Here is a 25,155-nt window from a genome sequence, read left to right on the forward strand (position 1 = left end):
GCTTCATCTGAATGTTAAGGGCTATGTGGATTCCCCTTCCTAAATAAGAAAAGCTCGTTTGGGGGGGGTTGTCTTTTTGTCATTTCCATATACTGCTCCCACAGCATATAGATGTTTCCAGGCCAGGGGTCTAATCAGAGCTGTTGCTGCCGCCCTATGCTAGACCCACAACAACACAAGATCTGAGCTGTATCTGCAATCTACAGCACAGCCCAAAGCGACAACGGATCCTTAACCCATTGAGCAAGGCAAGGGATGGAACCCGCGACCTCATGGTTCCTTGTCAGATTTGTTAAACACTGAGCCACTATGGGAACTCCAAGAACAGCTCATTGAAGAAGATGAAGAAAGTAGGGTTGCATTGAACAACAAATAAGCTTTATGGCTTAAGGTACTTTAAGGTGTTTGAAGAACTAGCAGCCTGTCCATAGATTTTATCACTCTGATATCTGTCAGTTGGTGTTTTTATTACTAATGCTGTGGCATTATAATAGGGAAACATTCTGAGAAAAATTAAGGAAGCGTATTTTTACCTGCTTCAGCCTGATAATCCTGAAGGCTTTGTTTATTACAGTCACTTTTCTGCCAGTGTGCTTTATATAGGGCCAACATTTCCTTTTAAGTAATTTATTGATGTAAAAGCACCATTTAAAACTGTGTTTCTCAGTGATGGGCAGTTTTGTCTCACCCGAACATGGGGCATTTGGCAATGTCCAGAGGAGTTTTTGGCTATCTCCGTGGGGTTGGGGAGGTTTGCTACTGCGTGGAGGCTGTTAAATACAATGCACAGGACAGGCCCCCAACCCCAACAAAGAATGCAGCCTAAAAATTTGGGCAGAGATTGAGAAACTAAGAGTTGAGCTGGTTACTTGTTGTATTTGCTTTTACATCTACCTTAACAAACCCTGCTTTTTTATTAAGAAGGCCACAATTTTATTGTCTCTTGTCTAAGGACTTGTAGACTTAACATTTTGAAAAATGCTCTTTTTAAGATCTTGGAGTTCCCCTTGTGGTCCAGTGGAATCCAGCTAGTATCCATGAGGATGCAGGTTTGATCCCTGGCCTCCCTCAGTGGGTTAGGGATCCAGCATTGCCGTGAGCTTCAGTGTAGATCGGGATCTAGCATTGCTGTAGGCCAGCATCTGCAGCTCTGATTTGACCCCTTGCCTGGGAACTTCCGTACTCGTGGATGTGGCCCTAAAAAGCCCCCGCCCCAAATCTTTTCTTTAACCTAGATGTAAATAGAAAGAGCCTCACAAACACCTAGTACTTAATGAATTACAATAATGAGGCAAGTGGGCAGTTAGAGGATTTAATAAAATTTCTGGGGTGTGATTTTTTTTTTTTTTCTTTTTTAGCCCATATGGATTTGGTCTTAAATAATTGGGGTGTGTTTTACTAGGTGGTTGGTTTGACTTTAACCAATTCATATAAGACTTAAAGATAATTAAGAGTTGGATCACTTCAATCATTGTGTCAAGGGATTGATACCCCTAGAGTATTAAAAGATGCATTACTTACAAAGCATAAGGCATTGTTGAAACCTTAAACTTGAAATGGACCTAGAAGTTGCAGGAGCAAAGGGAGTGGTGGATTTAGATAACAAAGTTTCTCAGTTTGTTGCAGGATAGCAAACACTTAGGTTTATTAATTTTACTTTTTAAGTGCTTGTTCAGTTAAATATGCTACTTATATTGTGAATCGGTGCGACTGCTAGATTTAAAGAAACATAAGTTAAAGATCTTGTGAAAGAATTTTAGTCTGCCCTTTTTTTTTTTTTTTTTTAAACAGCTGCATCTGCAGTATATGGACGTTTCAGGGCCAGGGATTGAATCTGAGCCACAGATGAGGCAATGCTGGATCCTTTAACCCACTGCGCCAGGCTAGGGAACTGAACCTGTGCTTCCGCAGCCACCTGAGCCATTGCAGTCAGATTCTTAACCCACTGTGCCACAGCAGGAATTCCTAGCCTGTTCTTAAGGAATAGTTCTGTCTTTAATGACAGAACTCCTTCTGTCATCCAATAGTAATTTCTCAGCCGGAAGTTCTTGGAGTGGCTGTTACAGAAAGGGAGATGTACAATTTGAAGACATTCTGCAAAAGTGCATTAATTTTTTTGGTCATGATATTTGATTAATTATTTTGAAATTCAGATAATGTTAAAGGAGCATGTGTGACTTGTTTGTCGAGAGTCAAGGGGTAAAAGTTGAGAGATTCTAATTTAGGAAATTGATTTAAGACAAAATCAGACCAAAGGTCGGGTTAATTCCAGATTCTTTTATATAAAACAGAATCAGATGAAAGAGCAGGCTCATTCCAGGTTCTGTTACATAAAACAGAGGGGAAAGGGGTAGTACCTCAGTCAAATTCTTATTATTACACTGGACTTGAGCTCACTATATGGACTGACCACCAGTTTTATTTTTATTTTCTCAGTCATGATACTAGGTTAAGCCCCCCCCCCCCAAAAAAGGTAAAGATTTGGAGTTCCCATCGTGGCGCAGTGGTTAACGAATCCTACTGGGAACCATGAGGTTGTGGGTTCGATCCCTGCCCTTGCTCAGTGGGTTAACTATCTGGCGTTGCCGTGAGCTGTGGTATGGGTTGCAGACGCAGCGTGGATCCCGTGTTGCTGTGGCTCTGGTGTAGGCCAGAGGCTGCAGCTCCGATTTGACCCCTAGCCTGGGAACCTCCATATGCCACAGGAGTGGCCCAAGAAATAGCAAAAAGACAAAAAAAAAAAAAAAAAAAAAAAGTTTCTAGCTTCCCTACTAGTCCTAGACACTATTTTTTGAATTGGACAATTAAAGTAAGCCTATACACTATAATCGTTCTACTTCAGAGGTATGCTTTATGTCTTATTCAAATTAACTTATTAAAATTTCCCCTAGGCCTTTCATTATGAGTTAGGAGCAATATCAGTGCTGTAAGACTCAACCTTTGCATTGCTGCTTTCTTTTGAGGCGTAAAATAGATCCAGAATATAATCTGGTTGGTCATAAATGATAGTTTTGGGAGCAGGATTAGTATTCAGTCACTTGAGAAGCATAGAAAATTCACATTCAGAATCGTCTTTTCTCTGTATAATTACAGCCTAATTCATCTGGTTTGCACATTGACACCGTAATACCTCAGGTTCATATTGTGCCCAGAAGATTCATAACATAGTAAACAGGTCTTTATTTCCTGAAAATGGTATTTTTTTTTTTTTTAATTTATTTTTATTTTTTGTCTTTTTGCCATTTCTAGGGCCGCTCCTGCAGCATATGGAGGTTCCCAGGCTAGGGGTCTAGTTTAATCAGAGCTGTAGCCACCAGCCTACACCAGAGCCACAGCAACGTGGGATCCAAGCTGCATCTGCAACCTACACCACAGCTCGAAGCAACATTGGATCCTTAACCCACTAAGTGAGGCCAGAGATCGAACCCACAACCTCATGGTTCCTAGTCGGATTTGTTAACCACTGAGCCACGATGGGAACTCCTGAAAATGGTATTTTAGAAGAAAGGCAGGTACCATGTGAGACAGCAACCTCCATGCAGTTAAGCAAATGGTGTATATCAAATTACAGATTCTACGTCCTATGGAATTGAAAATTTGTTGAGAATTGGAACATGGAGGAGGCACTCTTCATTATAAAGCTATGAAACTGATCTTTGTTACAACCAAGCTGCTTGTTTTTTTCTCACCATGTCATAGCTGCTCTCAGGGGCCAGTTCTAGAACTTCAGTTTAGTCCTTTCAACTCTTCTGCAGTAGTTGCTGATTGGTGCCATCTCAGAAGTTCTGTTCTAGAAGTTCAGTTTAGTCCTTTCAACTCTTCTACATTAGCTGCTGATTGGTGCCAACTTAGAAGTTCTGAGGACTAGAAAGTTAAAGAGCTGAGGTCAGTCCACTACATGGAGCCATTCAGAGATTCCTAAAGATACCATAACCATGGAAAACATTTAAACGTGTTGGTTCTTGGGATTTTTTTCTTAGGTTTTCCCTTTAATATATCTTCATATATGGTATTACGGTAGAGAAGAAGATCTTTTTTTCTTTTCTCTTTTTTTTTCCTTTCCCTAGGGGGCAGAGAGGTCACGCTATGTATATGAGTCTTATCATTGCAACAATTTAAAATGACAGCACATTATTTGCCCTGGTTGTGACAACCTGCCATAGAACTAAAAACAAGCTTCTTGGAGGCTGCAGCTCCTATGAGAAGAGCCCTAGACTTGTTAGCCAAAACCTTGGGTTTAATTCTTCTGCCATCTAATATCACTGTAGCTTTAGGATAGTCATTTAACCTCTCTGAAACTTGGTTTCCTTCTCTATAAATTGATAGCAATGATTTCTATCTCATGTGGTTATTTTACAAGTATCAAACAATTCTCAAAATGTCCTTTAAAAGGTTATTAGGGATTTTTTTTGTCTTTGTGTCCCAGGAGCAATGAATGTAGTAACCTGTCTTAAACACAAGTAGTTGTTAAGTTAAAAATCTCAGGGAGTTCCCTAGTGTCTCAGTAGATTGAGGATCTGGTGTTGTCACTGCTGTGGCTGGGTTCAGTCCCTGGCCTGGGAACCTCCCAAGTTCGAGGGCACAGCTCCCCCCACCAAAAGCTCAAAGGATATGCAGGTGAATATAATAGGAAATAAATAACCCGTTTTACTTCCCAGAGTAAGTTTGAGAATCCTTCTAGGTCCTTTTCCATACATAAGTATAAAGTGTGTTTAAACAAGAGGGAAATCTTGTAATATATATTAGTGTGCCATAATCTAAACCTTTAATGGGCCTTTATTGTTGCTTTCTTTATAAGTATATGTAACAATAGTGCAGTGTACAACTTTGTAAATACCTAAATATTGATGAGTAATCTTTCTCTTGCCTTTTTTAAAACAGCAAAAAAGAAGAATAAGAAGGGGAAGACTATCTCCCTAACAGACTTTCTAGCTGAGGATGGAGGGACTGGTGGAGGAAGCACTTATGTCCCCAAACCAGTCAGCTGGGCTGATGAAACAGATGACCTAGAAGGAGATGGTAATTTTTTTTTTTAACTTTCCTTCATGCTTGGCGTTTTCATTACCTTCTAGACAGAATCTATTCCGTAATAATGATTTACACTTGTAATTTGGATGGAACTTACTAATGTTGTAGAACCTGAAATCTTATGTTTATGTACTTTATAGAATCTTAGGTTTAGGCTTTTAAGAGTTTGTGATAAGGACTAAAGCGGTGATTCAAGAGAGCTTAGTGCTGGTTCTGACTATTGGAGTAACACACTCTTCTCAGGGTACTATCCTTTTAAGCCTCATTTTCTTCATTTGGAAAGTAAGGACTAGATTATTCATCTCGAGTCTAGAATTCTACACTATCCTCATAAAGTAATATTGCAGTGTAATCTATAAGCTGTTTATACTCAAAAGTCAAAGAGTAATTTGTTCTAGGAGCTATTAGTATGAAGTCAGGGTGCCCCCTGGTGAACAGAAATGGTCTGAGGTAAGTGAATAGGACAAGTAATTATGGTGGGGAAATAGAGACAGTCATTGGGGTATCTTTGGGGTAAGTTCTTTGCCTTTAAGGAATATCTAGGAACAGGCAGGAGCTAGAAAATCATTGGGTATAACAACTGATCGCCCATCATTTTTCTCTGAAAGCTTTCCTTGAAAACTGAAGAATACTTTTTCTTTTGTGACCTAGTTTCATAATAAGAAATTTCATCTAGATCATACCTTCCATAAGTGTTGAGGTACAACAACTTAAGGTACAAAATCATGGCAGTGCTGTAGGGACATCTGGCTGTTATTAAAGTGGGGAGAATAAGCCATGAAGGAAACTTTCTCTAGCTAGAAAGTAGGAATGTGAGAGTTGGGGTAAATACATTTGGATTGAGAGGAACCCAGGTTTGAATCCTGGCTCTGCTAGGATTACTATCCTACACTACCATCTGTGTGACCTCGGGCAAGTTTCTAAACCTCCTGGAAATCTTGGTTTCCTTTTCTGTTAAGTGGGGAATAAACTTAGAGAATTATTTAAAAAGGTAACATGGGATGTAATGAAGTACCTGGCGCATGATAACATTCCATAAATAGTGAGTGATAATTCTCTCCTTTCTTTGCTACATGAGTTACTATGATTCTGTTTACAAAAGCCAGGGCCTTAAAAGACTTTCAAATACAGAGAAACAAAGAGACAGTAAATATTGAGTCTTTTTGCATTGCTACTTTGTTTTGTTTTTGTGTTGTTTTGTTTTTCATTTTTGGCTGCCCTGCAGCATACAGAGCTCCTGGGCCAGGGATTAGATCCAAGCCATAGTCCCAACCTAAGCCACAGCTGCAGCAACGCTGGAACCTTAACCCACTGTGCCGAGCCGGGGATGGAACCCACGACCCAGAGCTTCCAAAATGCTGCCGATCCTGTTGGCACCACAGCGGGAGCTCTCGCATTGCTACCTTGATTCTAAAATTTCAGAAGCCTTTTTTTCTATAAAGTACCCTTATTGCTAAACCCCTGCGCTTTTTATCTGCTTATTTCCTGACATAGCTTATTTACACTTAGCATACATTCTCTTACTCTACATTGGCAGTAAGGGGAGTTTCTTCTAAGTTTTCCCCCCATTGGAGTATAGTTGATTTACAATGTTCTGTCACTTTCAGGTGTACAGCAAAGTGAGCCAGTTATTTGTATAAATATATCCATTCATTTTTCCCATATAGGTTGTTACAGACTATTGATTAGATTTCCCCTGTGCTATACATTAGGTTTTCACTAATCATCTATTTTATATAGTGGTTTATAAATGTTATTCGCACCATCCCAGTTCTTCCCTCCCTCCAACAGTTTCAGCTATGGTAATGATAAGGTTGTTTTGAAATCTGTGAGTTTGTTTCTGTTTTATCTTCTCAATTTCTTTTTTTTTTCTTTTTTTTTATTACTCAAGTGAATTTATCACATCTGTAGTTGTATAATGATCATAATAATCTGATTTCACAGGATTTCCATCCCACAGCCCAAGCAGATCCCCCCACCCCCAAACTGTCTCCTCTGGAGACCATAAGTTTTTCAATGTCTGTGAGTCAGCATCTGTTCTGCAAAGAAGTTCCGTCTGTCCTTTTTTCAGATTCCACATGTCAGTGAAAGCATTTGATGTTGGTGTCTCATTGTATGGCTGACTTCACTTAGCATGATAGTTTCTAGGTCCATCCATGTTGCTAAAAATGCTGGTATTTCGTTCTTTTTAATGGCTGAGTAATATTCCATTGTGTATATGTACCACATCTTCTGGATCCACTCCTCTGTCGATGGACATTTAGGTTGTTTCCATGTCTTGGCTATTGTAAATAGTGCTGCAATGAACATTGGAGTACATGTGTCTTTGTGAGTCATGGTGTTCTCTGGATAGATGCCCAGGAGTGGGATTGCTGGATCAAATGGTAGTTCTATGTTTAGTTTTCTGAGGAATCTCCATACTGCTTTCCACAGTGGTTGCACCAATTTACAATCCCACCAACAGTATACTAGGGTTCCTTTTCCTCCACACCCTCTCCAGCACTTACTGTTTGCAGACTTTTGGATGATGGCCATTCTGGCTGGTGTAAGGTGGTACCTCAGAGTGGTTTTGATTTGCATTTCTCTAATAATGAGTGACGCTGAACATCTTTTCATGTGTTTCTCGGCCGTCTGTATGTCTTCTTTGGAGAATTGTCTGTTTAGATCTTCTGCCCATTTTTTGATGGGGTTGTTTTTTTTTTTGGTATGGAGCTGCAGAAGTTGTTTATAAATTTTGGAGGTTAATCCCTTGTCAGTCGATTCACTTGCAAAGATTTTCTCCCATTCTGTGGGTTTTCTTTTTGTGTTGTTTAGGGTTTCCTTTGCTGTGCAGAAACTTTGAAATTTGAGTAGGTCCCATTTGTTTATTTTTCTTTTTATTGTCAGTACTCTGATAGGTGGATCTAAGAAGCTGTTGGTGTCGTTTATGTCAGAGAGTGTTTGGCCTATGTTTTCCTCTAGGAGTTAGATAGTGTCTGGTCTTATATCTAGGTCTTTAATCCATTTGGAGTTAATTTTTGTGTCTGGTGTTAGGGAGTGTTCTAATTTCATTCTTTTCCATGTGGCTGTCCAGTTTTCCCAGCACCACTTATTGAACAAGCTGTCCTTTCTCCATTGTATAGTCTTGCTTCCTTTGTCATAGATTAGTTAGCTGTAAGTGCATGGGTTTAATTCTGGGCTTTCTATCCTGTTCCACTGATCTATATGTCTGTCTTTGTGCCAGTACCATGCAGTTTTGACGACTGTTGCTTTGTAGTATAGTCTGAAGTCCAGGAGCCTGATTCTTCCAGCTCCTCTTCTGAATTTCTTATGTCCACTTTTCTCTCCTAGTTTCAACCACTTGGCATAGTAATGATGACGATGTGTATAGGGCACCTCCAATTGACCGTTCCATTCTGCCCACTGCTCCACGGGCTGCTCGGGAACCCAATATCGACCGGAGCCGTCTTCCCAAATCGCCACCCTACACTGCTTTTCTAGGGAACCTGCCCTATGATGTGACAGAAGACTCCATCAAGGAATTCTTTAGAGGATTAAATGTAAGTATAAAGGTTTTAGGCAGTTAATTAGATGTGGAGGGTAGTGTGTTGGTAGTGACTATCCCTGAATTTCTATGTTGAAAGGTTGTTTTGTTTGTTTGTTTTTTAGGGCTGTACCCATGGCATATGGAAGTTCCCAGGCTAGGGGTCAAATCAGAACTGCAGCCACTGGCCTACAGCACAGCCACAGCAACTCAGCATCTGCATCTGTGACCTACACCACAGCTCATGGCAGTGCCTGATCCTTAACCCACTGAATGAGGCCAGGGGTCAAACTCACATCCTCATGGATACTAGTCCAGTTCATTTCCACTGAGCCACAATGTGTTGAAAGGTTTTAAGGTAGTATCTGGACCTGGAAGAAGCAGGTATGTGAAAATAAGGGGTGTTTAGGCCCTTTGGCTGAGAATGTTCTCATCCATCACCACCAGTTGGATAGTCTTAGCAGCAAAATTAATACTTTATTGATACAGAGAGAATCTCAAAAACATGTACCCATCTCATTAAAAAACTTAAAGGTGATGTATCCCATTAAATGTCAACAGGTAGAAAGTTTCTCTAAACTCAGCCATTCTGTTAATGATGTTCAGGCTTATATCAGTATAAATTTTAGTTTTTAGGCTGCAGCCGAAGCACGTTAAAGTTCCTGGGCCAGGGATCAAACCAGCACCAAAGTAGCAGCAACGCTGGATCCTTAACCCACTGTACACAGGGCAACGTAACTTGCACCTTTTAATATTTTATATGAATTCATTTAACTGAGCAGATACCTAGTTTATATTAACAGAGTCTGTTCACATATAGTGGAATTCGGTGTTCAATAGGCTTGCTTAGAAAACTTAGGAAGGATTTTGATAACAATAATCTGGAAGTTTCCAGAAAATGAAAATGAGTATGAAGTACTCAGAAGTTCTTTTTCCAAACTTTGATTTTAAAATACTTAGTACTTCTGGAGGTCCCGCCATGGCGCAGTAGTTAAGGATCCAACAGCAGCAGCTCAGGTTGTTGCAGAGATGCAGGTTTGATCTCTGGCCCAACAGTGGGTTAAAGGATCTGGTGGCATCATGTGTTGTAGCTGGGGCTCAGAATTCAGTCCCTGGCCCAGGAACTTCCTTATGCCCAGGGTTCAGCCATAAAATAAATAAAGGGAGTTCCGTTTGAGGCACAGAGGAAACAAATCCAACTAGTATCCACGGGGATGCGAGTTCTATCCCTGGCCTCGCTCAGTGGGTTAAGGGTCTGACGTTGCCATGAGCTGTGGTGTAGGTCAAAGATGTGGCTTGGGTCTGGCATTGCTGTGGCTGTGCTATAGCCTGGCAACTGTAGCTCTCCGATTCAGCCCGTAGCCTGAAAACTTCCATATGTCGAAAGTGCGGCCCTAAAAAGCAAAAAACAAACATTAATGAATAAATAAATGAAATACTTAGGACTTCATTCTATTGAGTTTTTCTCAAGAGTCTTTGCCAGTAAGAATACATTGAAAAGTAGCTTTCTTCTAAGAACTTGCTCAGCCCTTCACTCTTGCTGTTTAACTCCCTTCCTCGATAGATCTCGTTTCTGCAGTGGGCCATCAACTTCTGCAGCTGGCTTTTCTTATGTGATTATTTTTGACCGCCACCTATAAATCTTAATTATGTAGACCTCTAGAAGGCTGACCTGTTTTTGATTCCTCTAGTGATCTCTCTTTTGTAGAATAACCTCTGGCCTGTTCAGGTTTTTCAGCTTTATGGTCTAGAATTGGTCTATGGCTGCTACTTCTTTAAATTTTGTTCTTTTTCTCCTGTATTCATGAGTTGAGTTAAACTAGATTTTCTCTTTTTCTTTTCTTTTTTTTTTTTTTCTTCTGCTTTTTAGGGTCCTATCTGTGGTATATGGAGATTCCCAGGCTAGGGGTCAAATTGGAGCTGCAGCTACCGGCCTACACCACAGCCATGCACGATCCAAGCCATGTCTGCAACCTACACTGCAGCTCACAGTACCATGGGATCCTTAACCCACTGGGCCGGGCCCTGAACTCTCATCCTTATGGATACTAGTCAGGTTCTTTACTGTTCTGTTGACGGGGACACCTCAACTAGAATTTAAAAGTGACTGTAACAAAATCTATATTTGAGGAGCCCAAAATAAACTATCAGGGATACAGAAGATAATCTTGAATATATGCAAAATATTGAAGAAATGAAAAAGTAAATGAAAGGGGTAAGAATATAGACATAAAAGGTGGCAAGAAAGTAGTAAAAAGTATAATTGGTTTACTCTCGGGATTCAGCAAAGAGGGTAAGGACGGTGAGGATTCACAATCCAGTGTTTGATTCTGCCAAGCTCTTAGTATATGAAGATAGTGTTCTCAGATAAGTCTGGGCAGTCATATACTGCCCCCAAAAATCGGCAAAAATTGAATTAGACTTCTGAAAGGTAAGAATTGGAAACAAAGTGTGGAACGAGCAGCTGCTCTTAATTGAAAAACAGGGAGTTCCCGTTGTGGCTTAGCAGGTTACGAACCCGACCAGTATCCATAAGGATTTAAATTCGATCCCTGGCCTTGCTCAGTGGCGTAAGGATCTGGCGTTGCTGTGGTGTAGGCTAGCATCTGTAGCTCCTGTTGGACCCCTAGCCTGGGAACTTCCATAGGCCACAGGTGCAGCCTTAAGAAAACCCACAAAAGCATAGATTAGCCATATATATAATGTAAGGACTTTGTGGGCAGCATAAGGGGCAGGGGATAGAAGGGAAGGTTCCCTGAAAACAACAAGACAAATGAACAAGAACATTGAACTGGCAAATATTTTTCTTTATTTACTCCTTCAGATCAGTGCAGTGCGTTTACCACGTGAACCCAGCAATCCTGAGAGGTTGAAAGGTTTCGGTTACGCTGAGTTTGAGGACCTGGATTCCTTGCTCAGTGCCCTGAGCCTCAATGAAGAGGTAAATAAAATGAGGGTGGGGGTTTAAGGGCCGGGAGTTAACAGCTCTTGTGCTTATCAAACTGGTATTTTTTAGGCTGGCTTGGTAGCTATTTCAAAGATTCCTGTAATAGCTACAGAGAAAATCTTGGATAATTTATCAGTGTTACACTAAACATTTGACATCTAGCATGTCACACCCCCCTTCAGCAGATTCAGCAGGGCCCAGTAATTCAAGAAGGTGTTTAGGAGGGAGATTGTGAAGAAATCCAGTGCACTAAGTCCTTAATAAAAAAATCTCACTGTAGTTCTCTCAGAGCAGAGAGCTCTTATGACTGTCTTTTCAGAATAATAACCAGATCAAGGCAAATAGAAAAATCATGTTATTTTAGTATTTAAAGACATTATTTCATTTTCAGGGAAGTAATGGTTTGGTTTCTGGAGGTTGTTAGGTTTGTTTTTTTGTTTTGTTTAATTTTAAGAGCGCTCAGAAGCATTTCACGCCAAGATGTCATTTGTAATACGTGCTCCTAGGAATCTTTTACAGGAAAGTAACGATAAACATTCAGTCCTGCCTTTTAATGTTGCCCATGGATGTTTTTCTATCCAGATACACTAGAAGCTCAGTAGGAAGAGGAAATTCAGCTGTTAATACACAAAGGGGAATATGGGGATTACATTTAATTGTTAATAGTTATTTGGGTGATTGGTGCCATGTAGGGATTCTTAGGCTAGCCTGTGCAGGATTTTGAAGCATTCTCTTTTAATTCTAATAACCCCTCATTGTTTGTTGAGAAAGCAGATTTCAGAACCACTTGTGCCATCATTCTGTGGTTCCAGATCTACCATTGGATGTAATTGAAAATATTTTTCCTGCCTCCTAACTCAGTGGCACTATGATTATCTGAAGCAAATGTCAAAGAGGAATAAAATTAATATATTTAGTTAAATATGTGGAAAGCTAAAGTTGTTTCAAAGTTTTTCTTCTCAGATCATTTTTAGATTTTATTGTATTACTAATTTTCAACTTAGGATAAGAATTTAATTGTTACTGTCTGAAGTTTGCTGGATCGACTATAATTTAAAATGTTGTCAGGGTCCAGACTTACGAGTTACTTTGTATTTAGCAATTTCATCATAGTGGTATTGAACATAATTCCAGGGGTTCTTAATTGAAATTCATTGTTATCCTTCTTCAGCTGTAGTAGATTCTACTATGAAATGAGGAAAATTCAGGAGTAGAATTAATTGGGTTCAAAGTATATAAATAATGATGTGGGCAAGGGAAATCAGAGGGTATCCCAGAGGAACTGATTTACCCAAAGGTAATAGTGAGAGAAAAGATTTGAGATTATACTCAGAGACCATGCTTTATGCAACTTTGCTAGTACATAGTAGAGACTCCAAATGTTTATATAATTGCTCTGGACCCAAATAATGCCTTGTATTTTGTCTAGAAATGGTTTTTATTACACTTGACAAATTGCCTTTGATAGTTAAAAAGTTAAATCTACTCCGTGAGATTTGACTTAATAAAAATGGAAGGATAATTACATTCACTTAAACCCAAGTTAAATGTTGATTCTAAGGGGTTATTTCATATTCAAGTCTTTATAAGGGATTCTTTAGCCAACAAATTGTAGTGTTGGCTAGATTACAGTGTTTTTCCTTTATCTTCCTTCCCCCAGTGCTTCTGCTATGCCCAGACGTTCAAGGTCACTCATGGGATTTGTGCATAATGGGGCAAAAGGTTGGTTAATATGGTCCTATCCTCTCAGTCTCTAGGTAACAGGAGAATTCGAGTGGACGTTGCTGATCAAGCACAGGATAAAGGTAAGAAAGCTGACGGGACGTTTCCCGTTTCGTCATGGTGCTAAGATGACAAAGCAGAGGTGCCCTTCCTCAGAAATTTTTAATGGAGGTGGATAATGGAGGCCTACCCTAATCTAAAGCAGTCGTTCTCAACTGAGGATGCTTTTGCTTCACAGGGGACATTTGTTGATGTTAGCATTTGGGTTGTCAAAACTCTAGGGAGGGTTACTGGCTTCTAATAGGATCAAGGACTAATCCCATAATACATATAACAGCCCCCCACAACAAGGAATTGTCCAGCCCAAAATGTTAGTAGTATTGTGATTGACTTAGGTGAACATTAAATGTATAATAACTAGATTAGGTACCTAGCAGCACACTGGACGCAGGGGAAGCCTGATTCATGTATATTTCAGGGGCTTCTGGTCTGTACAGAAGATGAAATAGATAAGCATTAAACCAGGAGGAATAACTAACTGTGAGGAAGGGAGTCAGTCACTTTGATGGAATTGGAGAGTGCACTTACACAGCCTGGGGCGACTTCATGATGATGCTGTGATAGGAGTGAGGAAAATGGGGTGGGGGCAGGGGTCTGTGCATGTGAGAAAGATAGAGCAAAAGTTATTGTAAGTTAACCTCTGTCATTTCATTCTCTGTATCTGTAGACAGGGATGATCGTTCTTTCGGCCGAGATAGAAATCGGGATTCTGACAAAACAGACACAGACTGGAGGGCCCGGCCTGCTACAGACAGCTTTGATGACTACCCGCCTAGAAGAGGTGATGACAGCTTTGGAGACAGTAAGTTCATTTTTCTCAAGTTAGTTTCTTCTCTGTCTTGGGGTTGTTTTATATAATAGGACAGATGTGTTAATGTAGATTATCACATTAGCAGATAAAGGGAGGGGAGCAGTAGATACAGGGGGAAAAATATAGATAATTTTTAAAATAACAGAAAATGTATTACCTTCGAAAATACTAAATGTCTGTAATACTAAAGTCTTGTAAGTCCAGGATATAGCAGTGAACAAAACAGACAAATACTGTCCTTGTTGAACATTGTTTAAACTAGGGGAGAGAAACAATAAGCAAATAAGTAAAATTAATTTTGAGCTGCTCGCTTTGGCAGCACATATACTAAAATCAGAATGATGCGGAGAAGATTAGCGTGGCCCCTGCGCAATAATGACACGCAAATTCGCGAAGGTTCCATAGATTTTGGTGAAGTAAGTCAGAAAGACAAATACTATATGACATCACTTATAAATGGAATCCATAGCACAAATGGACCTTTCCACAGAAAAAACCATGGACTTTGAGAATAGACTCATGGTTTCCTGGGGGGGGGTTGGGGAGCGGGATGGATTGGGAACTTGGGGTAATAGATGCAGACTATTCCTTTGGAGTGGATAAGCAATGAGATCCTGCTGTATAGCCCTTATGATGGAATGTGATAATGTGAGAAAAAAGAATCTATACATGTATGTGTAGCTGAGTCACCATGCTGTACAGTAGAAAACTGACAGACCACTGTAAACCAGCTATAATGAAAAATAAAAATAAAAATCATTATATATATAAAAAAGTTAATTTTGGAGTTTCTGTCGTGGCGCAGTGGTTAACGAATCCGACTAGTAACCGTGAGGTTGCGGGTTCGGTCCCTGCCCTTGCTCAGTGGGTTAACAATCCGGTGTTGCCATGAGCTGTGGTGTAGGTTGCAGACGCGGCTCGGAGCCCACGTTGCTGTGGCTCTGGTGTAGGCCGGGGGCTACAGCTCCGATTTGACCCCTAGCCTGGGAACCTCCATATGCTGCTGGAGCGGCCCAAGAAATAGCAAAAAGACAAAAAAATAAAATAAAATAAAAATAAATAAAAAAGTTAATTTTGAAAAGAGGACTAGAGAATGTCATGGAGTAGGGGTTGGGATGAATTACAACTTTTACACACACCACCTGAATCCAACAAAAGCTTTAGAAAACGTTTATGGAAAAAGATGATACAACTTTATGGAAATACATGAAGAAAGACTCAACACTGTCATATTTTAAATGGAAAGAACCACCTGTTTAGTAAGAAATGACTTAAGTAGTGATTTGTCCATATAATGGAATCTTTGGTAGTAAAGTATACATGTAATAACAGGGATAAAATTCAGGAATTTCACATCGTGGCTCAGTGGTTAACAAACCTGTCTCGTATGAGGATGCGGCTTTGATCCCTGGCCTTGCTCAGTGGGTTAAGGATCCTGCATTGCCGTGAGCTGTGGTGTAGGTCGCAGACACAGCTCGGATCTGGCATTGCTGTGGCTGTGGAGTAGGCTGGTGGCTATTAGACCTCTAGCCTGGGAACTTCCATATGCCATAGGTGTGTGGCCCCCCCCAAAAAAAGCAAAAACTAAATGTATATATATGGAATAAAATTCAAAACCTATTTGTTAAAGGAGAAAAGCAAAAATGTGTAAAAATTTGAAAACAGCATCCTGTAGTATTAATCCAGAAGTTGTAACGCTTTGTGCATGGTGCTGTAGCCTCCCTCTTGATTATGGATGGGCTCCTGTAGCTACATCTGTAACATCTCTACCTTTAGATCTAAAAACTGAAACAAATGTGTTAAAATATTAATGTCCACCAAACCTAAGTGTAGGTTCGTAAGCCTTTTCACTTCTGTAGTTTTCTATATGTTCAGAAAATTTTGTCAGTCTTAAAAATCAGGGGAGTTCCCATCATGGCACAGTGGAAACGAATCTAACTAGGAACCATGAGGTTGTGGGTTCGATCCCTGGCCTCGATAAGTGGGTTAAGGATCCGACATTACCGTGAGCTGTGATGTAGGTCATAGACGCAGCTTGGATCCTGCAGTTGCTGTGGCTGTGGTGTAGGCCAGTAGCTACAACTCTGATTAGACCCCTAGCCTGGGAACCTCCATATGCCACGAGTGGGGTCCAAAAAAGCAAAAAAAAAAAAAAAAAAAATTTTTTTTTTTTTTTTTTTTTTTTTTTTTTTTAATTTTAAAAATCACAGCAAGCAGGATGGATAACAAGAGTGAGTATTGCATTTACTGTTATCCAAAGCTGCCAAATTTCTAAGACCAGGTTGTGGCTCCAAAGTTAGCTCTGCCAACAGCGTTAGAGATCAATCCCACAGAATACCAAGAAGGCAGAGACTCATAGCCCAAATATGGAGCCCATAAAACATACGGTGGGGGTGGGGGATGTTATGCTAAATAGCACTGTAAAATCTCAGCGGACACCTGTATATTTCCTGGCTGTCTTAGTAACAGCATACTGCTCTGCTGCTTTTCTTCACTGTAGATCCCTGCTTTCTTAGTGCAAGCTTATAATTACAAAATTTAAACAACCTGAGAATGAATGAATATGAATATGTAGACAAAATGATGTCTTTTGCAAAATGAAACCATTGTGTGATTTTTTTTTTTTTTTTTTTTTTTTTTTTTGGCTTTGAGGGGAGGGGTCTTTTTTTTCTTAGGGCCACACACACCTGTGGCATATGGAAGTTACCAGGCTAGGGGTCGAATTGGAGCTGTAGCCACTGGCCTACACCACAGCTCACAGCAGCGCCAGATCCTTAACCCACTGAGCAAGGCCAGGGATCAAAACTGCATCCTCATGGATGCTAGCTGGGTTCATTAACCACTGAGCCACAGTGGGAACTCCCCTGAAACCATTGTTTAAAAGAACGCCATCATAAAAATCAAATCCTTCTTTGGCCTGCTCAATAAATTATTAAACTCAAATTTTATTTTTTAATTTGTTGGTTCATGTTTAGAAATTGGGGGTGGTACTGTATAAAAATCTTCGTTTCCAACATATCAGCTGAAACTCAATAGCACACGATGACTTTAATGTTATAAACAACATTGTGGAGAACCTTCTTGTGCATGTATCTTCTTTGGCCCCAGCCATGGCATGCAGAAGTTTCTGGGCCAGGGATTGAACCCAGACCACAGCAGTGAAAATACTAGATCCTTAACTTGATGAGCCACCAAGGAACTCCAGCATTGGTACTATTTTTAACTCAATCAGCAGAGTAGGAAAGTTACTCCGCTAAACTCTGCCAGTATAAGATGTATCATTTATTTTAACTTTTCCATTTGGGTGACAGAAAAAAATGTCCCGTCTTAGTTTCTGTTACTTAAGCAGTTGTCGTATGTTGCATATATTTTTTTCTTATTTTGTTGGCTTCTCAGATTTGTGGTATGTGTATTTGTGGGTTTATTGGCCACAACTGTGGTATATGTGGAAGTTTCTGGGGCAGGGATCAAACCTCTGCCACAGCAGCACCCCAAAGCACTGCAGTGACAACACTGGATCCTTAACCCACTTAGCCACAAGAGAACTTCTTCCCATGATAAACTCTTTTTGAGTAGTCTTTGGTTTTTTTGGTATCAAGCATGAAAGATTTAAACTATACTTTTTCTGATACTGTTTGCTTATGTTTTTAAATAAATCTTTAATCCTGGAAGTTTTATTAGTATAAAGTTTAATTTATAAATTAGGCGTAGTAAGAGATTAACAATAATGACTAATAATAGAATAATTATAACAGAATCTTATGATAAAAGTTATATGAATGTGACCTCTCTCAAAATATCTTACTATACAGTGGATACACTGGACAAAGAGATGATTCATGTTCTGGGCTGGTCGGAGTGAAATGGCGTGAGATTTCATCATGCTACACAGAACAGCACACTGTTTAAAACTTAGAAATTAGTTATTTCTGAAAGTTTCCGTTTAAAATTTTTGGGCTGTGGTTGACCATAAGTAACTGAAACTTTGGAAAGTGAAACCACAGATAAGGGGGGGCTACTATGGAGACTTTTCTCTCTGACTCCCTCCTAAACTGTTGGCCCAGCAACATTTATTGAGTCACCAGAGAACGTTTTTTAAAGAAATACTTTAATTCAAGAAAACTTTAATTCAATACAAATTCTTCTGCCTTGGATATAATATGTGCGTGTGTTTAGATAAAAGCAGACACAGCAGTGAACATGAACTCAAGAAACCAAACTGACCTAATGAGCTGTCCTCTTTCCAGTGTCAAAAAAGGAATGATGTCACCTGTCTCTTCTCCTTCTAGAGTATCGAGATCGTTATGACTCTGACCGATACCGTGATGGGTATCGGGACAGTTACCGTGATGGGCCGCGCCGGGACATGGATCGATATGGGGGCCGAGATCGTTATGATGACCGAGGCAGCAGAGACTATGATAGAGGTTGTTAGAAAACAATCAAGTTAAATTGCTTTATATTAAGAACTCCTTCCTTCCTAATGTGATGATTACAATTTGGGGTATATTTACAGGCTACGATTCCAGGATAGGCAGTGGCAGAAGAGCGTTTGGTAGTGGGTACCGTAGGGACGACGACTACAGAGGAGGCGGGGACCGCTATGAAGACAGATATGACAGACGAGATGACCGGTCATGGAGCTCCAGAGATGATTATTCTCGGGACGATTATCGGCGTGATGATAGAGGTAACCATTTTCTTTTTCTTATTTAATAGGTCTTATCCCTAGAGAAACCGGTTGAAAATTTTTTTGTTGTTTCAAACCCCTCAAATGGGCACAAATAGAATCTACACATAGTAAATGAGACATCAGGACAAAATAGAGCGTTAGATTAAAAATGACAATGCAAATAAAACAAAGGTTAGTTCTAACCTATCTTAGTATATAGATTTTTCAGTTAAAATGTAATTAAATGTTCCCACTGTGGCACAGTGGGTTCAGGAACATTCTGTAGTGCCAGGACGCAGATTCACATCCCCGGCCTGGCGCAGTGGGTCAGAGTATTCGGTGCTGCCAACAGCTGTGGCATAGGCCACAGTTGCAGCTCGGATCTGATCCCTGACCCAGGAACTCCATATGCTGTGGGAAGGCAAAAGAATAATTATAATAATTGAATAAACAAAGGAAAAAACATTTGCCAGGCATTCTTACAGTATGATCTCACTTAAAATAAGCAATGTTAGCCCCATTTTTCAAGAGAAGGAAACAAGCCTCAAATGTGTCTCCTAGCCAGTAACTGGTTGGGACTGTAGGCTAAACATGTTGCTTCTTTCCATGCCGTTATACCAAATAATTGTTAGCCATGAAGAAGTAAAGTAACTGGGCTCATAATTTTTTATCCTTAATTAGACCTAGACAGTAGACCTGGGCTTCTAATATCCCTGTCTTTGCCCTGACATTGTGCCAGGTACTTGATAAACATCAACTCCTTTAATCCCCTACGTTAAGGAAGGGAGACATAGACAACTAATAAAACACAGCGAGGTGGCAGAAGTCATCAGAGCAGTATTGAAATTATGCAGTTAAGTTTTTCCTCCTCCCTCAAAGTTAATGTTTCCAGTTTTGTTGTTGGTTTTGGCTGCTTGTTGGGCATATGGAAGGTCCTGGACCAGGAATTAAACCTATGCCATAGCAGTAATCCAGGCCTCCGCAGTGACCACACTAGATCCTTAACCCACTGAGCTACAAGGGAACTCCAGGTGTTTCTGTTTTTTGGTTTTTTGTCTTTGTTCTTTATTTTAGGGCCGCACTTGGAGCATACCGAGGTTTCCAGGCCAGGGGTCAAATAGGAGGTATAGCCACTGGCCTGGGCCACAGCCACAGCAATGCGGGCTCTGGGGCGGGTCTGCCACCTACACCACAGCTCACAGCAACACTGGATTCCCCCACCCACTGAGTGAGGCCAGGGATTGAACATGCATTCTCATAGATACTAGTCAGATTCGTTTCCACCACACCACAACGGGATCTCCGAGACCGTGTTGTTAAACGCAATACTTTTCATCCAGTAGTTTATCAGAGTCAAAAATTTCCCCCCAGATAATAGTAATCACGTTAAATGATTTATTTACCACTAAAGTCTTTGCCTCAGTCTCAAACTGCATCATGATACTTGGACTTGATTCTTTGGGCCACCCATTTTCAAATGCTCTCCCTTCTTACCTTTGCTGAATTGGCTAGCTGATCTGAATCCCAAAAAGCATTTCATAAAAGCCATGTCTGGAAATCTGGCGTTCAGCTATTGGCTTCTGATGATTTTTGAAAAGCTATTACTTAGAGTTTTATTTAACTCAGGTCCCCCCCAAAGACCCAAACTGAACCTAAAGCCTCGGAGTACTCCTAAGGAAGATGATTCCTCTGCTAGCACCTCCCAGTCCAGTCGAGCAGCCTCTATCTTTGGAGGGGCAAAGCCTGTTGACACAGCTGCTAGAGAACGAGAAGTAGAAGAGCGGCTACAGAAGGAGCAGGAGAAGTTGCAGCGTCAGCTGGATGAGCCAAAACTAGAACGGCGGCCTCGGGAGAGGTGAGGTTTCCCAGCCATGAATCCAGTGATTCTCAAGTGGGGACATTACATCCCCGGGGGCATCTTGAGAAATGTGTGTGGCTGTTACTGGTTGTCATCTACTAGCATTTAGTGTGTGTGGGCTGGCGCTGCTAGGTGGTCTCTGGGTGGGACAGCTTCACCCAGTGAAGAGGTCCTTCACAATTTTCAAAAGGCCCTCTAGGCTTAACCTGCATTAGGTATGAATTGGTGGTACTTTAATACAAGAGTCCATAGAATGTGGCCTGGACCTGTTTTTGTTGGTTTTTTGTTTATTTGGGTTGGTTTGTTTGTTTTTTGCTCTTTCAGGGCTGCACCTGTAGCATATGGAGGTTCCCAGGCTAGGGGTCAAATCAGAGCTGCAGCTGCCAGCCTACACCACAGCTCACAGCCACGCCGGATCCTTAACCCACTGAGCAAGGCCAGGGATCAAACCCACATCCTCATGGATTCTAGTTGGGTTCTTTAACTGCTGAGCCATGAAGAAAACTCCCTGGACCTGTTTTTATAGTTTTTCTGGTCCTTTAAGAAAAAAAAATTGGGAGTTCCCGTCGTGGCGCAGTGGTTAACGAATCCGACTAGGAACCATGAGGTTGCGGGTTCGGTCCCTGCCCTCGCTCAGTGGGTTAACGATCCGGCGTTGCCGTGAGCTGTGGTGTAGGTTGCAGACGCGGCTCGGATCCTGCGTTGCTGTGGCTCTGGCGTAGGCCGGTGGCTACAGCTCCGATTGGACCCCTAGCCTGGGAACCTCCATATGCCGTGGGAGCGGCCCAAGAAATAACAACAACAACAACAACAAAAAAGACAAAAAGACAAAAGACAAAAAAAAAAAAAAAAAAAAAATTGCCAAGCCTTTTTATAGTATATAGAGTAAAACCCCACCATGATGAGGAGGTGAATGGATTTACCTCTTTTCAAGTTATTGGGGGTGGAGTAGAAAGAATGTTTTCACTGATACTAAGTGTAGGCTGTAAATTATTTTCTAGTTCTTTTATTTGTGTGTATGTTGGTTATATTATCTAAGTGTTATTTCAGGGTAGTTAAGGAATGTTTATTATTAAAAGGTGGCACTGAATCCAATAGGGTAGAAGTCTCCTATAATAATGTTCTAGAAAGCCAGGCCTAGTTTTGAATGACTTGCAGAATTGTCTTAACCCTAGTTGATGCTCATAAGTGATAGTTCTCGAGCAGTCAGCATGGGTCCAAGGTGGCCTTCACTGAGCTGGACATAATGTGTTTTGTTAAATCTGTTTTATGCAGACACCCAAGCTGGCGAAGTGAAGAAACTCAGGAACGAGAACGGTCAAGGACAGGGAGTGAATCATCACAGACTGGGACCTCAGCCGCATCTGGCCGAAGTAAGTCAGACCAGGGTGGGTATCATGTTGTTGCCCTTTTCCATAATCTGTCTGTAGGTGGGTTATGCAGAGACTTTGGAGTATGGAGTTTAGTCATGGACTCTTTATTTGGGTTAGCAGGGATTGATCTAACTTTCACATCTTCTGCTCTGAAAAATCTGAGATAAGAAGGATTTAAATGATCCGTTTAATAATCTTCCATTCAAGAATATACTTGGGTTTGCCCCTTCATCTTAGGTCTTGACATCTTGGGGTTTTGTTCTTTTTTGTTGTTGTTCTTTTTGCCTTTCTAGGGCCGCTCTCCATGGCATATGGAGGTTCCCAGGCTAGGGGTCCAATCAGAGATGTAGCTGCTGGCCTACGCCAGAGCCACAGCAACTCGGGATCCAAACCATGTCTGCGACCTACACCACAGCTCACGGCAACGCCGGATCCTTAACCCACTGAGCAAGGGCAGGGACCGAACCCGCAACCTCATGGTTCCTAGTCGGATTCTTTAACCACTGCGCCACCACGGGAACTCCAAGATAGAGGTCACTTCTAAATTGACTTCTTTTTAAGAAGCATTTGAAAATAAGGCTCAGGAGTTCCCATTGTGAGAAACATAAAAAGAAAAGAAAAGAAGGCTCACGGCTGAAGTGATCTGGAAATCTATCCAAGTATTGTAGAAATTTTCTGGAGACTATTAATGCTAAAATAACCTCTTGCTAGTAGAAGGATGGTAATGCCTTTCTGTAGTCAGGAAGGAGTGTGATGGGTTGGTTTGTATACCTCCTTGTAAAGAGCTTGCACTTAAAATGTAGTAAGAATGTGATAAAAAACAAGTTTCTAATTTGAAGGAGACGTTGGGTACCTTTTTTTAAAAATGCTTATGTTCTATTTTTGGTAAATGTGATTGTTACACTTTTTGTTATTGTTGCACTTTTTGTTATGGGTGTATGTGTGCATGTGATCTGGTAGTTCACCTAGAGTTTAAAGTTTCATTGTAGGCCCCTTTCACACACATATATGTGTCTTTCTCCAAGTCCCAACACTTAAAACACTGAGAATATAGAAAGTTTATCATCCTAAAATAAAGAATAGTCATTCTTAGGAAAGGTCAGATGGCTATACTTGGAGAGTCATTATTTTTCCTATTTTTCTTGCATGGGTAAAACATTTTCTCCGAAGGACTTTTGGAAACCACTAGTTTGGGGATGATTTTTATCTGTTGGGAGCCAAATTCAGGTCTGTATTTAAGAGTAATGATGGAGGAGTTCCCATCACGGCACAGCAGAAATGAAGCCAACTAGGAACCATGAGGTTGCGGGTTCCATCCCTGGCCTCACTCATTGGGTTAAGGAGCTGGCATTGCTGTGGCTGTGGTGTAGACTGGCAGCTACAGCTCCAGTTAGACCCCTAGTGTGGGAACCTCCATATGCCGAGGGTGCGGCTCTAAAAAGCCAAAAAAAAAAAAAAAAAAGAATAACGATGGAAAGCAATAAACTCGAATGTGGACCATTTTCCACTCTGCTGAGGTCCTAATAAGTTTTTATACAATAAGCCCTTTTTCCTGGTGCTTTGACCTTCTCATTCTGACTTCACAGATGCACGAAGAAGAGAGAGTGAGAAGTCTCTAGAAAATGAAACATCCAATAAAGAGGAAGACTGTCAGTCTCCAACTTCTAAGCCTCCCAAACCTGAACAGCCTCTAAAGGTAATGCCAGCCCCTCCACCAAAGGAGAATGCTTGGGTGAAGCGAAGTTCTAACCCTCCTGCTCGATCTCAGAGCTCAGACACAGAGCAGCAGTCCCCTACAAGGTGAGTCAGCTTGGAAATGTGGCAGTTGGTTGGCTATAGACTCTTCAGCACTGAAATCGTGGTGGAAAGACCCTGGGGGGTGCTGGCCGTGTGGCATCTGACAAGCTCTGCCGTCTTTGCTCTCATAGTTCACATTCTGAGATGTGCTGGAGCTAGTTCATAAGAGCCAGTTATTCAGTTTCTGGAGTTTTAATAGCTGGTTGACATCATTTTGGCGACTCAGTCTACAAACACTGTAAATCAGAGTCCGCCAATGCCACATTTTGGCAGTGTGGCCTTGGGGGTCACTTCACTTTCCTAAGTCTTAGGATTCTCATTTATAAAGTAGATAAGATTAATCTGGCATGACCGTGATGTTTAAAGGACTTGGCACTTGGTCAGGTTAACAATAATTGCTTTCATTGTTGTCTTTCCCATATTTTAATGTTTCCACAGTGTTAAGTATGTATGGTTCTTTGTAAAACTTTCTTGAGGAATGATTAGAAGTTTCTTATCTGTTCTTTCCCTGAAGAAAACTGATGAATGTGATTACGTGTTTTCTTCTAGTGGTGGAGGGAAAGTAGTTCCATCTCACCCATCTGAGGAAGGACCAGCAAGGAAAGGTAAGACCTTTTAAAAGGGAATAGGTTATTCACCGAGGTAGAGGCCTAAAGAAGAAAGTTTCTATGAGAGTTCCCATTGTGGCTCAGCAGCTTGAGAACCCAACAGAGTTTCTGTGAGGATGGGAGGTTCAGTCCCTGGCCTCGCTCAGTGGGTTTAGGATCCAGTGTGGCTGTGGCATGTAGGCTGGCAGCTGTAGCTCCAGTTCAGCCCCTAGCCCAGGAACTTCCATGATGCCGCAATTGCTGCCGTGTTTTGTTTTGTTCTTTTTTTTTTTTTTTTTTTTTTTTGGTCTTTTTGCTATTTCTTGGGTCGCTCCTGCGGCATATGGAGGTTCCCAGGCTAGGGGTTGAATCGGAGCTGTAGCCACCGGCCTACACCAGAGCCACAGCAACACGGGATCCCAGCCGCGTCTGCGACCTACACCACAGCTCACGGCAACGCCGGATCGTTAACCCACTGAGCAAGGCCAGGGATCGAACCTGCAACCTCATGGTTCCTAGTCAGATTCGTTAACCACTGTGCCACCACTGGAACTCCTTGTTTTTTTTTTAAAGGGGGAGTGAGGATACACAGTATTGAACTTCCTTGCATTTTGCACCCATTTTGGGTGTTAAAGGTTCTTTGTCTGCCTTTTCCTGCCAGTAGAGGGCAGGAGTGGCCTCTTTGGAGGAAGCATAGAGCCCTGCCCTTTCCTGGCAAAACATTTCTTTGAAAGGGGGAAAAAAAGGAATCGGAAGGAAATTAACGTGCTCAGTCCA

The 25,155-nt window shown here is 41.2% G+C and overlaps 1 long non-coding RNA gene and 1 other non-coding gene across 5 annotated transcripts in view; both read left to right on the forward strand.

Annotated features, from left to right (window-relative positions):
* LOC100737981 (eukaryotic translation initiation factor 4B) overlaps window positions 1–25,155 on the forward strand; it is a 32,381-nt gene that overhangs the window by 4,027 nt on the left and 3,199 nt on the right. For 2 of the 4 annotated variants that reach the window (XR_002343951.2, XR_002343952.2), the window contains exons 2-12: window positions 4,882–5,019; window positions 8,359–8,567; window positions 11,376–11,492; window positions 13,249–13,303; window positions 13,948–14,082; window positions 18,381–18,518; window positions 18,608–18,781; window positions 20,390–20,618; window positions 21,897–22,009; window positions 23,581–23,794; window positions 24,341–24,396. This is a non-coding gene — a long non-coding RNA (eukaryotic translation initiation factor 4B). The remainder of the gene's footprint in view (window positions 1–4,881; window positions 5,020–8,358; window positions 8,568–11,375; window positions 11,493–13,248; window positions 13,304–13,947; window positions 14,083–18,380; window positions 18,519–18,607; window positions 18,782–20,389; window positions 20,619–21,896; window positions 22,010–23,580; window positions 23,795–24,340; window positions 24,397–25,155) is intronic. The other 2 variants (XR_002343953.2, XR_002343954.2) reach the window with 1 other exon arrangement.
* LOC146403187 (U6 spliceosomal RNA) lies at window positions 14,395–14,501 on the forward strand. Its single transcript, XR_014804718.1, has one exon. It is a non-coding gene; the product is annotated as a U6 spliceosomal RNA (small nuclear RNA).

The sequence above is a fragment of the Sus scrofa genome, chromosome 5 (assembly GCF_054392235.1).
Source record: "Sus scrofa isolate SSC_HxYL_T2T_F1_AM1 chromosome 5, Sscrofa_HxYL_maternal_Yorkshire_Landrace_v2.0, whole genome shotgun sequence".
Classification (NCBI taxonomy): domain Eukaryota; kingdom Metazoa; phylum Chordata; class Mammalia; order Artiodactyla; family Suidae; genus Sus; species Sus scrofa.